Raw genomic sequence first — 18,299 nt, forward strand, 5'->3', positions numbered from 1 at the left:
TCTATCTTTAGAAATTTTACATTGGTAACTTCTTTGCGTTTTGTCAAATCTGCATTGAAAGTGTTCTTAAAACGAACAACATGTTCTGGGTCATCATCCGAGACTGCTATAACATGCAATATATGGCAGAATGCAGGTAAACCTGAGAAAGAGACATACAATTTTCCCCCAAGGAGTTCAGTCACAAATTTAAATTAATGCATTATTTTTTTTTAACAAGTGTCATCAGCATGGAAGCATGTCCTCTGGAATGGTGGCTGAAGCATGAAGGGGCATACAAATGTTTAGCATATCTGGCATGTAAATACCTTGCAATGCCAGCTACAAAAGTGCCATGCGAACGCCTGTTCTCACTTTCAGGTGACATTGTAAATAAGAAGTGAGCAGCATTATCTCCCATAAATGTAAACAAACTTGTTTGTCTTAGTGATTGGCTGAACAAGAACTAGGACTGAGTGGACTTGTAGGCTCTAAAGTTTTACATTGTTTTGTTTTTGAGTGCAGTTATGTAAAAAAAAGTTACATTTGTAAGTTGCACTTTCACGATAACAAGAATGCACTACAGTACTTTGAAAAAATTTTTTTATCATTTTTACAGTGAAAACATTTGTAATGAAAAATAATAAGATAAAGTGAGCACTGTACACTTTGTATTCTATGTTGTAACTGAAATCAATATATTTGAAAATGTAGAAAAACATCCAAAAATATTTAATACGTTTAAATTGGTATTCTATTATTAACAGTGCAAATAAAGCTGCGATTAATCGTGATTAATTTTTTAATCGTGTAAGTTAACTGCGATTAATCAACAGCCCTAATATGTAAGTTTAAGTCAAGATTTCACTTGCAGTAAAGGATTTGGCTAGAGAAGTTACATACAGATACAGCCACAAGGATTCAAAAACGTCTCATCGAAGGCATCCAGCAAGAAATTCTAGAAGGTGTTCTGGAAACAACAATTAACCAATGTGGATCAAAAGTTATTCTTGTGATGTAGTTCTACGTGCAGGGTTGTAGCTATTTAAGTATCTTGATAGCTCTGGATTTGGTATTATTCAGCTGAGTTGTCATTAGAGAAAATGGGATCCTTATTATGTGGTTATAGGTCATATTCATGTAAAAATATAATGGAGATAATAAACCTATGAGGCACTGCCCTTAGACAGCATTTGACTTTATTTGAAGATGGAAGCAAGAGTGCTTGATAAAAACGTGTGTTATTGCAGAAGATTTTATTGAGATCTATTGACTACAATGTGTGCAAAGTAAATGACATGATCATGTGATCAATGTAATATGATGCAAACCAGGAGAATAATCGGTGATTTCAAAACTGGAATGCACCTGAAGTGTGTTTACTGTTTCAGTGAGCAGTTGTCTGGACTGAATTGTTAATTTACAGTATTATAAGAAGGATGGAAATGCATTCAATTTGTCACACATTGTCTAATGCTTTGAGGACAGGAGTTTCTGAGTTCTGATCCTGGCTGTGCTACAGATCTGTTTTGTGACCTTGGTTAAGTCTCCTATCTTCTGTGGGCTAGATCCACAAAAGGGACTTAGACTCAGCATCACCTCACCTCACTTTAGGCACCCAGCCACCTAATGGAATCCACAGCCCTGAGTCAGGTGCCTAGGTTCCCCATACAATGAATGCACGGAGAGAGTTAGGTGCCTAAGAATAGGATTCACAAAAGCCAGCACACTGAGCAGGGAGCTGTGTAAACTAGCCAATACCAAGTAGAGGGGTGTAGCCTAAGACCCACCCCACAGAAGAAATTAGGCACCTCACGGAAGGTGCCTCCTTCTACCACATCCTGGGTCAGTGCTTTAACCACTGGGCTAAAGATTTTAAGGAGGAACCAGCATTTTGTGTGAGGCCCAAGCCAGGTGTATACCGAGCATGCCTACTGGATTGGACCCTGCAGGCAAGAAAGGCAGCCAGGACAATTCTCAGTTTGACTGGGGGTTTAGTGTGAGCTTGGTGCTCAGGTGTCAGAACTTAGGCAGCTGTGCACATGCCCAGAAACAGAAATTTAAGCACCTGCAGGATTAGGTGGCAGTTGAGCAGGGGAATTAAGAATCCAAATTTTGGACTTAGGCACCTGAAGTGGCAGGTAGGCACCTAAATCCCTTTGTTGATCTAGTCCTCTGCATCCCCATGTCACTGTCTATTAAAAGGAGGATGTTACTTCTTAACTCTTGGAAGTGTGGCGAGGATTAATTCATTTTTGTGCTATGCTTTGAAGATGCAAAGTGCTACGTAAATGCCAAATATTATTCCTTATGAGCTCATAGCTGATAGTCAATGGGATTGATCCTGGCAGGGGTTAAGCAGCCGCAAATTCTGTTGACGTCTGTGTGTGGTTTAGGTACTCAGCACTTCTCAGTATCAGGCCTAAGTGAACAGTTGAGAACGAGATTGTCTAACTATACTGATAGGACCAATGGTGATTAAGCAATAAAATGGACCCAAACTGTAGGTTGGGAGTTACCAACCCTAACTGAAAAGTCTATTTTTAATTCTGAATAGGCCCCACATCAGGTAAACAGCTTTGTGGTACATCTCAAGTAGACCAGTTCTTGAGGGAGAGTGACTAATTTGCTCTTCAAATATATCATCATATTTTGTTTAAAAAAAAACAACAACACCCCACCACCATCCCACATAAAGAAGTGGTGTAGCATCTATTTATATTTAGCCACTAGAAACTGAGCACAAAATTGTTTCAACCACATACAATGAATGAATTTCCATCCACCATGACTCAAGCCCAGTTGTAAAGGGCACCTAAAAAAAAAGTCACGGAGGAAAAAAAATCACTTTAGTACCAAACATGCTTTCTTTCAGGACCAGCAAACTAACCATATATTAAAACACAACAGGCTAATTGAGAAGCATTGCTGAAAGCACCAAAGAGAGATGTCAAATTGACAGAATAAATAAAAAAAGTGTTGTCAGATTAACAGATAGCTTTCCTCACCTCCCTCCCCCCGTGAAAATGGAGCATTAAATGCTCTCACTGACTGACAATCTGGTACAGGTCTGTCGCATTTAACATGCACAATTTCAGCTTTACACGGTCGACAAAAACAAAAAAAAAAGAGAAAAATAACAATTTTAATACTGTAGCTGTAGTGCGGGCGATTCCGCCCGCCATTACACTCAATGTAATTTTGACTATATGCGATTTTCGCTTTACGCGCTGACTGCGGAACGTAACCCCAGGGTAAGATGCGACAGACCTGTATACCAGTTAGGCACTTGTGCCTAGATTTCAGAGAAGCACAAGGTGTGGGAACGTTTGTGTAAGTGATTACTACTGCCATGTAAGCAAATTGGCTGCTTTTGTACTCAAATTGGGTCTGTTCCTGTATGTACACACAATTTCACACTCCAAAGTAGGTCCAAAATGAGCATACCCCACAGGCCTCCTTTTATAGAAATCTGGTTCTTAAAGCTCTTGCTACAATAATTAATGTAATTAATTAGATGCATACACTAGGATCTTTGTTGCAGGATATAGAATTTGCCATTTTTGTTCCTGTCAGCTATGTTGATAACAACCCCTCTCCCTGCAGGAAAGTGAGAACCCTAAGACTTATAAAAGGCCTCACTATAATAGTTTGTGCTCAGAATTATCCTGAAACCTATGGCTGGTGGAAAAGTTTCTATCCAGACTTTCTTCCAACAGAACGTTGTTGTCAACTAACAATTTTTTATTTTATTTTATTTATTTATTTATTTTGAAAGGGTCTGTTTTCCTTGAAATTTTCAAAAAAATAAATTGGGGGAGGAGGCCCAAACACTTTTTTTTAAAATTCTGTTTATGGTTTTTTAATGCAAAATCAAATTTTCCACTGCAAACTTCAATGAAGACAAAGAAAAATTTCATTTTCACTTAAAGTTTCTGGAAGAAAAAAAATTCTGACCCACTCTACTGATAATAGCGGTCTTCTAATTTCCTCCTGCTCTTTGAATAGTCTCAGCTGAACACTTGAGAAATCTTGGGGGTTTTCTAGAATTGTATGAGCTAGCCAGCCAGGAAATTGTTCCATCTGCTGGAGACAACAGCAGCTAAGAATTTTGAGTCAGCAGATGAATAGGGATGTCATGATTGAAAAGTTCATTCTTGTCTGTCCCCATCTGCTGGCAGAAAGGATCTGTACTCAAACACCTGGACTGGCAGAACTAGGTTTTGCACATGATTATTTGAACAGTTCTCCAAGATAACTGCTAATGGTTCTGAGATTGCTTCAGCTAGTTCCTTAAGTACCCTAGGATGAATTTCATCAGGCTCTGACAAATTGACTATATCTGAGTTATCTAAAAGTTCTTTAACCTGTTCTTACCCTATTTTGGTTTGCATTTGTGGTCACAATTTACCTTTTTAGTGAAGACTGAAGCAAAACGTTAATAAAAGCATTAAATCACCTCAGTTTTCTTGATGTCACCAGTTACTAACTCTTCTTCCCCGCTAAATAGAGGGCCTACACTTTCTTTCCTCTTTCTCTTACTCCTAATGTGAACCTCTTCTTATTGCCTTTTATGTCCCTTGCTAGGTGTAACTCATTCTGTGCCTTAGCCTTTCTGATTTTGTTCCTACATGCTTGTGATATTCTTTTGTATTCATCCTTAGCAATTTGCCCATGTTTCCACTTTTTTAGGATTCCTTTTTTATGACAATTTATCAGTTTAAATCTGTGTAGATCAGGTTCTGAATCCAAGATAAATGGTACAAAAAGTAGTGTTAATGCAAACCCTCTAACTATTGTATGATAATGAGTTATGATAAAATTATTTCAGTGCAGATGCACAAGTGCCACATTACAATGGCAAATTCTGAGAGTACATTTCTGGGAGGTCAAGTCTATGAAGATTCTATTAGGAAAAAGTCAAGACAATCTCAATACAACTCTATTGAGGCCATGTTGCAATATCAACAAAAGGGCAAAACTGTTGTTGTAGGATACGCAGCCATTAAAGAAATGGGAAAAAAGCATACACACTATGTTAAACTGGTTCAGAACATAATATTTTAGACTAGCTGACGAAGTCCAACACACTATAAGTGAAGCTGGCCACAGCATCTTTAATACTGACCTGACTGGGCCTTCTTTAAAAGTAAGGGTCATGAAACAACAGTAATTAAGTGTATGATCAACAGCCCACTAATGAAACAGCCATTTATCTAACTGCTTTGAAATAGGGATAGTAGGACCCAGAAAAGTTTTAATCTTTAACAAACCATTCAGACTTCTTTTAAAAATGTTTCCCCCAAAATAAGCCCTTCTGTATTGAAACCAAGTACAGCACATTGATATAGAAATTGGATCAAGACCTCCCCCTCAGATTTACGGAACTCCTGCCTGTTTTAATTTCTTTTCATTTTCACTATCACTCTCATGACCTCCTCACTATCCATCCCTCATTCTTCACATGACATACAACTGGCTCAAGAGTGCCAGGGAGCTGGGCTCTGTATTTCCTCTAGCTTCTTCATTCCAATAACTATTAGAGAGAGATAACTGAACTGAACTTGACCACCCCTAGTGGGACAAGTTTGGGAAAAGGCAATGCTCAAAGCAGTTAGCATTGGCTCTATGAAGAAATGGCAAAAGTACATTAGTCAAGTCCACACAATTAACTCCTCTACTGTTCTGTTTCCAGTAGAAACACAGAACCATGATTTCCTCTATCAGTCATGATTTTTTTTTAATTGTAATTCGCTTATGTTTAGTAGGTTGGTGGTAATTTGCTTTAATTTATTTGAGTGTGAATGTCAGCCTGACACTACAGAGTTTGATTTGGCTATATAAAGAATATCTCATTTTATAGGGGGGAAATCCTGCACCCATCTGTGGAGGCACAAGGAAACTTAGAATTAAATACAATTGTGCTGAACAGGGGAGACAAGATATGGGGAGCCCACACAAAGGTCCGTGCCAGATGGACCCCACCTCCACACCATTTTCCGCTTAGTCCATCTCCACACACAGTTTGAGTAATGGCAATGGCTGCCTGGGGGAGGAACAAGGCCAATGTTGGCAGATCATCTTCTACACAAAACCTTCAACCCTTAGACCTACTGCAGCATCCAGACTGTAGTCACAACTACTGAGTATCTCCACAGCCAAGGGAGACCATTCCGTTTTTCTCCACCCTCTGGTACCTGAGTTTAGCCTTTAGGCATTAAGAACTTATATTTCTGCCTCTTCTGCCTCTGGGAAGGAAAGCCCACCAAATAAGTATACAAACTAAAGACTAGGTTAAATTGTTCTACAGGAGTAACAGATGATACTGATACTGGTACTCAAACTGTAGAAGTCTTCCTAAACTGGAGCAAAACTGTCTAGGGTAATTATATCCATAGTAGTAAACAGCAATAACAATAATCATAGAAATGTAGAGCAGGAAGAGACCTCAAGAGGTCATCAAGTCCAGCCCCCTATGCTGAGGCAGGACAAAGGAAACCTAGACCATCCCTGGCAGGTGTTTGTCCAACCTGTTTTTAACAACCTACTGTGATGGGGAGTCTAGCATTAAGAAGTTTGATTAAAATCATTGTTTACTTCTCTAAAATAATTATGTACCATCTATAAAGAAACCCTGTGCTGTATTTCTGTCTCTCAATATAACATTTAAAATTATGGGCAGAATTCTGGGGTATAGTGCAGCTGCTTTGCATTGAACAGCCGGCAGCCTAAAGCTGGTGCAAGCAGAAGTGGGAAGATCACTCCAGATGCCCCTCTGCCATGTACATTGGCCAAACCGGACAGTCTCTACGCAAAAGAATTAATGGACACAAATCTGACATCAGGAATCATAATACTCAAAAACCAGTGGGAGAACACTTTAACCTGTCTGGCCATTCTTTGACAGACCTGCGGGTGGCTATCTTAAAACAGAAAAACTTCAAAAACAGACTCCAACGAGAGACTGCTGAGCTGGAATTGATATGCAAACTAGACACAATCAACTCAGGGCTAAATAGGGATTGGGAATGGCTGAGCCATTACAAACATTGAATCTATCTCCCCTTGTAAGTATTTTCACACTTGCTTCTTATCAAACTGTCTGTACTGAGCCATCTTGATTATCACTTCAAAAGTTTTTTTCCTCTTACTTAATTGGCCTCTCAGAGTTGGTAAGACAACTCCCACCTGTTCATGCTCTCTGTATGTGTGTGTATATATATCTCCTCAATATATGGTTCACTCTATATGCATCCGAAGAAGTGGGTTGTAGCCCACGAAAGCTTCTGCTCTAATAAATTTGTTAGTCTCTAAGGTGCCACAAGTACTCCTGTTATTTTTGCGGATACAGACTAACACGGCTGCTACTCTGAAACCTGACTCCAGATTTAGGTACATCTTCTGGTGAGACAGAGCCACCGTAACAAGGCTTCTCAATATCCCTCTGATCCCTAGCTGATGGGTTGTTGGCCACTAGCACAACTCAGTTCAGCCTTCACCTGTTCTAAATTATGCCAGAGTACTAGCCTGGCATAGTTCGCCCATGATCAAGGGAGCAAAGGCCACCTTAGCTGCATTATGGGCTCCTCAGGTATAGCTCAGGATTTGGTCCATGCTGTTGCAGTGTACTTCAGTGGAAAGAATTTGCTGGTTCTTGGTTCTGCTGTTTGCCTCTTTAACTGAGTATTTACATTTTTGAAGTCTTTCATCAGGTTACATCATAATATGACTCAATGGAACTTATCAAAAAACCTTAGGTTGTAGTTTTGATATGCTTAATATATTTTCTGTGGGCTACATTAGTAAACGTCATAGGTCTCTTTTCTGTTGAATTCTTTAAACATGAAAGTTTGCGTGCACTTTGTGAGCTATCACTCAGTATATACAAGTGGGAGTAAATACCTACACAAAGTGCATGTCGGTGGACAATTAGTATCCGGGCCTGCGTTCTTTTGAAGATGTAGCCTACAGTGAGTAAAGTTCTCTTTCCATTAAAATTTGCTTGACGTACTCCTGCCCGAAAAGCAAGTTAGTTAGAAGCAGGGGGCATATGCTTTCCAGGTTTGTAGGTCAGCATACAATCTAGACTTTTTGCTAGAAGCTCAGTAAGAAACATGGGTGGGGGGGAGAGTGGATGTTGCACCAATCATTTAAAGCTATGCCCCCAAAAAACGTTTATAAATAATGGAAGCCTTTCTTTTAATTTTTAAAGACTAGAACTCTGGTACAGAGAAATAGTCATCCCTCTGCTATACTACAGCACCTTTTAGTTATTTAAATTATAGTGACATCTTGTGGTAGTTTTTCGTTTTCACGATGGTCAGATGTTATTTACTGTTTAATGAAAAAGGATAATGTGCAGGTACAAATTGGTAAATTACAAAAGTGATATTATAGTAAACATGAAATTGAGTGTCTGATGTACATACTCTATTACTAAATAACTAAAATGCTACTTATACAAAGGTTTCTAGACATACTCACTTTTCCAAAGTCTTTAATTTCCTTTTGATTTGAATATAGGCTAGTTATTCTACATGCACTCATATGAACGGAGAAAACTTTATTTAAATCAGCCTTTCAGTAACACTATTTTAACTGTGTTCACTTTGTGGGACTATATGAAAAAAAGAAGCCTCCTTTTCAGAGCCCAGGCCAAGTCTGCACTATTAAGGATGGCAACATCTTTGTGCTTGCCAACTAAGCAAACTTGATATGGAAAAAAAAACACATTTTGCTCTGCATGGGTGGACTCACTACACCTGCACAGAGCTGCAGTGAAGTCAAGTCTCTCTCTACATGAAGCTCAGTGCTGGATCAGGGCCTAAATGCGAAACCCCAGACTGTACTTTTTTACTGTCATTGGTCAGTAGAACTACACATTAATATAAAATATATTTAGCTAGTGGCAGCCTGTTATTTTCAGTTTTACACTTCAGAATACCTATTTGGCTGTGATTGCAGAGATCCGTCCACTTCTACAAGAGGAGGGCAATAAAGCTTAATAGCATTCTTAAGTTCTTTACTGGATCAAGACCTTATGAAAAAAAGTTTCCACGTGTTTTTGCTGTGAGGGCCACCTTCTTCACTAGGAAATGGCCGTTTTTGCTAATTTAAAAAAATTGCCTACCTTCGGGAAAAAGGGTCAAAGAAATTGTCCCATTTCAAGTTCAGAGAAAAATGTGATAACCATTCAGATAAGAGTAGTTTTGTACTTCATTGCAAATATTTCACATCCCTCTGTTCTGAACTATAGGCTAAGAAACAGTACTGATTTTGTAGCTGCATATCTGAGACATTGAGGCTGTTGGACATTAAACAAAGAAGTCCGACAGATGCTCTACCTCTGGCATGGCATTTATGACAAAAAGCCAATCAGTCCCACTTGATAATCAGCCATTCTTCATCTTTTTGGGGGGGGGGGGATTAAGAGGTGTTTAGACCTCTAAACAGTATAATAATTCATAATCTTTTCTAACAGAAAATATGTTGAAGTCACATCCTAGATAAGTCTGAACATTTCTGGACACAAAGCTACTGTGGGTATATTTTCAACTATGAAAGATTGCTTATTTTAGCTAGAATAACAGGAGTACTTGTGGCACCTTAGAGACTAACAAATTTATTAGAGCATAAGCTTTCGTGGGCTACAACCCACGTGGGTTGTAGCCCACGAAAGCTTATGCTCTAATAAATTTGTTAGTCTCTAAGGTGCCACAAGTACTCCTGTTATTTTTGCGGATACAGACTAACACGGCTGCTACTCTGAAACCTGTCATTATTTTAGCTAGCTATTTCTTCCTCTGGCAAGGCAGCTAGACTCAAACTGGGGGAGTAGGAGCAGTCTACTTCCATTCACTGCTTAAATCTTTCCTTTGGCACTGCTGTAAGAAACAACAGTGGAATCACCAGCAGAATGGCTTCATTTTCTGATAGCAGAGGGTCTGTGTTTGTCTAACCCTTCCTGTGTAGGAATATGATTCTCAGTCAGGTCTATGAAATCAGTCTTCTGTATCCTCAGAAACACTTGAGGCGCTAATATTGCAAATTAAAACTAAGTTTTCCAGAACATTCAATCTGTTTCCTTCATCATTGCTGTCTGTGAGGCAACCTTGCCACCTGAACTCTCACTTAGATCACCAAGGATGGCTACACAATGACACACTATTTCCCCATGCTAATTTTCCCCCTACTTTTACTCGCACCTTCTTGTCAACTGTTTGAAATGGGCCATCTTGATTATCACTACAAAAGTTTTTTTTTTCTCCTGCTGATAATAGCCCACCTTAATTGATTAGTCTTGTTAGAGTTGGTATGGCAACACCCATTTTTTCATGTTCTCGCTGTATATATATCTTCCTACTGTATTTTCCACTGCATGTATCCAATGAAGTGGGTTTTAGACCACGAAAGCTTATGCCCAAATAAATGTGTTAGTCCGAAGTGGGGGGGTTAGTGTAGACCTGGCCTAAGGTACACAAATTCAGCTACGTTAATAACGTAGCTGAATTCGAAGTACCTTAGTCCGAAGTTACCGCGGTCCAGACGCGGCAGGAAGGCTCCCCCGTCGATGCTGCGTACTCCGCTCGCCGAGCTGGAGTACCAGCGTCAAAGGCGAGCACTTCCGGGATCGATCCGGGGCACTTCCGGGATCGATCCGGGATCGATTTATCGCGTCTTAACCAGACGCGATAAATCGAACTCAGAAAACCGATTGCTTACATCCGGACCCGGATGTAAGTGAAGTCGTACCCTTAGTCTCTAAGGTGCCACAAGTACTCCTCGTTCTTTTTACAAATATCCCAGTGGAGCTTATTTAAAAAAAGAGAAAAAAAGGTACTTGATGTGGCTCAGTCCAAATGTTAAAAACTAGTCCATTGATAAAATGCAGTGTATGATTTATCCCAAGCATTTTAACTTGGCTTGACATTTAGCTACTCTATTTAAAATATTGAAAATAATAAGTTTATATGCAAAAATAAAAATTCAATATCTTGGGCTTTGGCACCATTTAAAAACAGTGGATATGGTCATATAGAAGTGAGTTAGCATACAGGCATATTGATTGTAGTTCAAATATTACTCTATTTTTATGGATACAATTTTGTCATGGTAAAATTATGCATAATTTATAGCACAGTCATGGTAAAAAATAGACAATTTCATGCTACAGTTACAGCAATTACATGGACCCTGCTGCTGTGCATTAACAGTTTGTTAGCTCACTTTGAACTAGACAGAAGTGAACTAACAAACTGCTAATCCGCAGCAGCAAATCAAAACAAACTAATGAACTGGTAATGCACGGCCACAGACTCCATATGGCAAACTCCACTGTTCTGAGACAGGGGTGATCTTTCACTATCTAATTTAAATAAACAGGTTCCGTGACAGCTGTGACCACCATGACAGAATTATATCATTATCTGTTTTGAAATGTCCATTGGGATGCTACACCAACAGACAGAGTAATTGTTAAGGGACACAGTGGAAAGTATTGCCCAACTCTTCTGCTTATTTATTTATGGTCACTGATAAACAGGACCTAATGAAGATGCAGCTTGCTGAATATTTATTAACAATGATATCTATATAAACACTTCTTGTGGCTAGCTGAGTGTGTGTCAGTTACTTTAGGGTAAGCAACTAAGCGCTGACAAATGCTTCATTTCCACAGCTCGCTAAGACATAGTGTATAACAACCTATTAGTGTTGCATAAAAACTGCCTTGTACTAAAAGATTTTAAATGCCTTTTTAAAAAAAATATGGTGATACTTAGGTGTATGGGCTGCATTGGGCAAATCTTGAGGATTTTATTCAGGCAAACTTCCATTGACATCAATGAAAGTTTGTCCAAATAAACACAGGAGTAGAATCTGAGCAAGGACCTAGGTACATGGCCTGATATGATTTATTATTGGATAATTTATTGTAGGTTAATCACCACAATGGTTCTTGGAACTATAAATAAAATAATTAGTAAATTTCATAATCATAAACAAGGCCCAGTGGTCCCTGCAAACAGGGAGCTCAAAGCTAAATGGTTAGGGGGGGAAAGACTCGTTCTCAAAACATTCCTTGCAGGACACCCTCAAAGACAGTCCCACAGGCAAGGTCATACTCCTGAGAAGGCTCTGCCCTCAATCTGGCAGACAAGCCTCAGTACAGAAGTAGCGCAACTAGAATAATTTCAATTGCTTTGGCATGACATAAAGCGATAAACTTGCAGCTTAGTATTATTTCAGTAACTAAGCAGAAACAAAATGTTCAATGAAATTGATGGGCAAATATAAAATGTTATAATTAACAATAGATGCTTTCCCCAGATTCCTTTAAGTGTAATAAGAATAATTTTCACTTTCTGTTCTCACTCACTCAGCATAAATTGGTGGATTATCCCTTTGAGTTCAGTTTTGCAGGATGGCCTTCTCTGTCCTTTTAGCTCTGTCTGTTCAAGCAGACACTGCCTTTTAAAAGTCCTGAAACTGTTTAAACTGTTGCTCTCATGAACACAGCAAATGGGTTTGTTCATTAAAGGACAATGAACCTAAAATAGATGTTTGTACTCAATAGTCTTTGGGCTAGCCATTCTTTAGTACAGTCTCATATTCAGATGCCTTGTACTTCTGTCACTTGTCTCTTTCTCTCACACACATCCCCACACATATATATGTAATTAAACTCAGGTTTGGTTATGTGTGTCTGTGTATTATTAGAGAGGAAGGGTGGGTGAGGTAATATATTTTATTGGACCAACTTCTGTTGGTAAAAGAAACAAGATTTCGAGCTTACACAGAGCTCTTCTTCAGCTCTGTATTACCTTAACACACAAGGGGGAGCTCTTTCCCATTACATAGCCTGCATTCCTTCACTATTTATGGGGAATAATTCTTTGACTTGGAGAGACTTGCTTACGGGCCTACTGTGCAACTATAATTTTAATGCCTTTTCATAAATTGTACTACGAATATGTCCATCTGAAGCAAGAGTCACAATAAACTATAAAATAGCATTACTTTCCTTCAGGACTCCTCGCTAAAAATGGAGAGGAACCATCCAGCTCTAGTGGGATGATAGATCTTCATAATTAATTAATTCTTCCTAAACATTGAATATGCTTCTCAGCTGAGGCTTACGCCTGCTTTTTATAGTTTATTTGTATTGTTTTTAGGGGAGCTATGCTTAACAGAAGCAAGTCCACATGAGCATGTTTGTCTTTAGCACTATTCTATAATCTAATCAGATTTGGATTTTTGGAAATAAAACCCTTTCCAACTTGTGCTCCTAGATAACAGCCCTGCAAAAAACTGAACAGTAATTTTTATTTACATCAGAAGCAGGAAGTCTACCAAACAATCAATCTGTCAGGCCACTGGATGATCAAGGTACCTAAGGAGCACTCAGGAAAGGCAAGCCAGTTCTGGTCACCACATCTCAAAAAAGATACATTAGCACTGGAAAAAGTACAGAGAAGGACAACAAAAACTATTTGGGTATGGAGCAGCTTCCACATGAGGAGAGATCAAAAAGACGTGGACTGTTCAGTTTAGAAAATAAATGATATGATAGAAGTCTATAAAATCATGAATGGTTTAGAGAAAGTGAAAAGGGAAGAGTTATTTACCCCTTCTCATGACTACTAATACAGCAGGCAGGATTGCACACTGACATTCAGAACTGCTAGATTGTATGAGCCAGCTACCTTCCCCAAGGACATGCAGTCAATAGGCTCTGGAACATACTCAGCTACCCACTCCCCCTGTTTATATAATGCTTTGTGCAGCTTCAGGAGGCAAGATGAAAGTGGCTTCTTTGAGTAGTAAGGTGTGCCCCACCACCTGTCTCTGCAATGTAACTAGAGTTACCATATTTTCACAAGCAAAAAAGAGGACACTGGGGGGGGAGGAGCCCCGCTCTAGCCCCGCCCCTGCCCGCCCACATCCACTCCCTCCCACTTCCCACCCCGATTGCCCCCCTCAGAACCCTCAACCCCCCCCGCTCCTTTTCCCCTGACTGCCCCCTCCTGGGACCCCTGCCACTAACTGCCCCCTAGGACTCCACCCCCTATCTAAGCCGCCCTGCTTCTTGTCCCCTGACTGCCCCCTCCTGAGAACCTCCTACGACCCTACCTGTCCCCTGACTGCCCCGACCCTTATCCACACCCCCACCCCATATTCACACCCCCGCCCCCAGACAGACCCCCGGGGACTCCCATGCCCTATCCAACTGCTCCCCGACCCTGACAGGACCCCCAGAACTCCTGACCTATCCAATCCCCTCTGCTACCTGCCTGTCCCAACCCCTCTCCACACCCCTGCCCCCCTGACAGCCCCCCCAGAACTCCCGACCTATCTAACCCCCCGCTCCCTGTCCCTGACTGTCCCAACCCCTCTCCACACCCCTGCCCCCCTGACAGCCCCCCCAGAACCCCAGACCCATCTAACCCCCCCGCTCCCTGTCCCTGACTGTCCCAACCCCTCTCCACACCCCTGCCCCCCTGACAGCCCCCCCAGAACCCCAGACCCATCTAACCCCCCCGCTCCCTGTCCCTGACTGTCCCAACCCCTCTCCTCACCCCTGCCCCCCGACAGTCCCCCCCCCAAACTCCTGACCCATCCAACCCCCCCTCCCTGTCCCCTGACCAGGGCCGGCTTTAAAGAGCCCAGGAATCGGGCTGCACTCCGGCCGGGGTTGCGGGGCTTGGGGCCGGGCCAGAGGTGCTCGGCCGGGGCTGGGCCGGCGCGCTCGGCTGGAACCAGGGCCGGCGCTGCTGGGGCCCGAGCTGCCGGAGCCGGGGCCGGCGCTGCTGGGGCCCGAGCCGGGCCGGGCTCGGGCCAGCGCTGGTGGGGCCCGAGCCGGGCCGGACCCGGGGCCGGCGCTGGTGGGGCCCGAGCCGGGCCGGGCCGGCGCTGCTGGGGCCCGAGCCGGGCCGGACCCGGGGCCGCCGGACCCGGGGCCGGCGCTGCTGGGGCCCGAGCCGGGCCGGACCCGGGGCCGCCGGACCCGGGGCCGGCGCTGCTGGGGCCCGAGCCGGGCCGGGAGTGCTCGGACGGAACCGGGGTCGCCGCCCTGGGGCCGGAACCGGGGTCGCCACCTTGGGGCCAGAGCCGGGGCCGGAGCCACTGGGGCCGCCGGGCGCCGCTCGGCCCGGGCCGGAGGGAGCCGCTCGGCCAGGGCCGCGCCTCCCTGGAGCTCTCCTCCTCGCGCCCCCCCGCCCCAGCTTACCTGCTGCTGCCTCCCACTTGCCCCTGCTTCTTTTCAGACTTCCCGCGAAGATCTGATTCGTGGGAAGCAGGGGGGGGGGAGGAGCAGGTGGGCGGAGCATTCAGGGGAGTGGAGGAGGGGAAGACAGCTGCGGGGCCGGACAGCGTGGTAAGGCTGCAGGGGATGGGGGGAGCCGGGAAGGGGCTTTGGGTGCCCAGCAGCGCTTGGCTGCCGCTTTTCTGTCTATAAATAGCCGACCGGGGGGAAATCCCGGACATTTTTAGATTTTTAAAAATCCCCCCCGGACGGCTATTTATAGACCGAAAAGCCGGACATGTCCGGGGAAATCCGGACATATGGTAGCCCTAATGTAACTGTAAAGTGCAGTATGCAGTCACACTGCCTTGCTTAATCTGCAGTGAATATACAGTATGGCACCAATGAGTAGCAACCAGTAGCAGCCCTGCCACATTCATTATACAGTAAAGTAAAGCAATCAGTGAGCAACCATCAGCCATGACTCATTCACAGAGCAGTTGCTGGAAGGTGCAGTAACTAGTAAATAGCCCTGCCACATTCATTATACAGTAAAGTAAAGCAATCAGTGAGCAACCATTAGCTATGATTCATTCACAGAGCAGTAGCTGGAAGGTGCAGTAACTAGTAGCCCTGCAACATTCACCATACTTAACTATAGTGAAGTCAGGTGCTAAGGAGTCACTCCCCTTAGGCATCTCTGCAGGAGAAGGGATACATTGATTCTGCTCTCCTACAAAGTTCCTAAGCGCCTTTAGCATCTAGATGCTCTTGCACTGAATAAGGCCGGTCTCTTTATATTTAATTTACTCTTAAACTACCAAGGTGTGGTGCAGCCCTATTTCCTTTCGAATGTGGAGACACCTATTAAAAACTTCAGTCATTGCATCAAATAAACCTACTATACATGTTCCAATGCTGGTTTTCAAATCCTTCTAACTCAGCCAAACCAAAACCAATTTTCACTGGGATACAGCAAACACCTCTATTGCCCAAGGGCTATTTCCCTGCCAAATTATAGCCTTTTGCACCATCCCACTTTGACACTAGCCAGACAATCCCAAAGTCACAAATACATATAAATATGATATTTTTATATATAGAATGTGATAGATCAAGCATTAGCACAATCTAATCCTAATCCATGGAGTCACGGGGGACAGTGCTTTGGAGGACAGCCAGTCCTATCTTCCACCTCTGCCCCCTAAAATTCTAGGGAACCCATTTCAAGCAAAATGCATCTATACGTTTCTGTGGAGTAGGAGAAGTGGTACAGAGGCAGCATTCCACCCATTCCAGACCAATGGGATTATCTGACCACTAAAGGGATGCTCTGGCCAAAATTGTTAGCTCATGCTTTTTTAATATATATCATTATGCAGCTAATGCACCTCTCATTACATACACCACTGGGAAGTCATTAACTTAGAGAGGGCTTTCTTGGGTAAAGCTTAGTGATTTTTATAAATATATAAAACAAACCAATCTTATTTGAAAAGGGGAGATTCCACAAATAGGCAATTCAAGACTTGATGTTTTTAGTAATATTACAATTCCCCTGTCCTTTGGGTATTCAGTTTCAAATTTAAGTGCAGAAAAAGTAATCAGACATGATATGAGAGTTTTATTCCATGGGAATTGGCATATGCCCCCAAAGGGCATTCATTACCACCTCAATTACTTCACCTCTGAGGTATTCATAGCCATATCAAGCACTGTACACACACACACGAATTACATATTAGACCAGCCATTTTCTCTTTTTGGCCCTAGGCATCCAAGCAATGGGCTGTTTTGAGCCATTTTACATAAGTTATCTGGAATTCCATAGCCCTGGTTCCAGACAGGTCTGGACTAACTATTGGATGGGTTTGAGATCCAAAAGTTTGATGTACAAAATCTTGTTTGGGCTAAGAGAAATAAACTGGCAACAGATTTAGCTTCTAGCCTGGCGGGCAAGTATAAGAATATTAGGATGGAAGAATAGATCTTCAAGACAGGTCTAGTCCCTGTGGGTTTCTGCTCACAGGAATTAGATTTTCCACAAGGAGTTAGAATGCTTGCAGTTGCATTAGCAGCATACTACCTTAGAAAGGTGAGAAATAACAGGCTGTAGTTGATTTGCCAGCAACTTCAGTTTTAAGAGAAGCTTAGGTTTTATTAGAAGCATTGGCTCAAGAAAGCAACCAAGTATGGAGTTAGAAGACTCTGGATTCCCAGCCTGTTTTTAATATGAAAGGCTCTGTGTGAGAGAGAAGCAGGCTCCTGAAAGGGAACAGATTACTGCAGTTAACTGAAAACCCAAGAGTCAAATTTCTCAGTTTAGGAATATAGGGTGAATTAGGCCTTTTGGGGTCAGCCTGGTGGTTGGCAAACATAATTTAGCCACGTGATTGGCCTGGAGAGAGGGTGAGGTTCCCAAGCACTAGGTGATATTTGGTGAAGAAAGGATGTGTGGGTGGAAGAACCAGGACAGCTGCAGTCAGTGAATAGAGTGAAGCAATTATAACATCAGTAGGAATGTATGCAGGGGCTCTGAAACTTCAGAACTGCCAAGGTAGGGCATGCATTAGAGAAACTTGAGTAAGGAGAAAATGCTAGCAAGTTTTCTGGAAAGCTTCATTTAAGATAATGGCATTTCCTTGTAGATGGGGAGATATATAGGGAGGTGGACTGCAGAAATACTGGTGGTGTTGTGACAAGGGAGTTGGATGTGATCTGTGATTAAACCAAAGCCCTGACAACATGAAAACAAATTGCAGTCCTACTTTAGCCTGCAGGTATGGAGGTGACTAAGGACCTACAGATATTCTGTTTAGAATTCATAGCTAGTTTTACATATTGAATCACCAGCTCCCATTTTCTTTTCCTGTAAGTAAAAGACTGGATTGTTCTCATACATATAACCCCTTACTTTAGGTTAAAAAATAAATAAATCCATCTCCCTCCCAGCTTTCTTCTGCCAGCGTGTGAGCAGACAGTGCTTCTCTCCCCACCCCCACCCTCCCTCCATGCCCTCTCGCTCGCTCTCCCTAAAAGAAGGATAATACCAGCAGGCATGTCTAACATAGAGCAATTT

General features: G+C 42.4%; 1 protein-coding gene across 1 annotated transcript in view; it reads left to right on the plus strand.

Moving 5' to 3' along the window:
• Window positions 1–18,299, plus strand: part of SYN2 (synapsin II) — a 442,249-nt gene that overhangs the window by 415,002 nt on the left and 8,948 nt on the right. The window lies entirely within an intron of this gene.

Source organism: Emys orbicularis, chromosome 7, assembly GCF_028017835.1.
Source record: "Emys orbicularis isolate rEmyOrb1 chromosome 7, rEmyOrb1.hap1, whole genome shotgun sequence".
Taxonomy (NCBI): Eukaryota; Metazoa; Chordata; order Testudines; family Emydidae; genus Emys; species Emys orbicularis.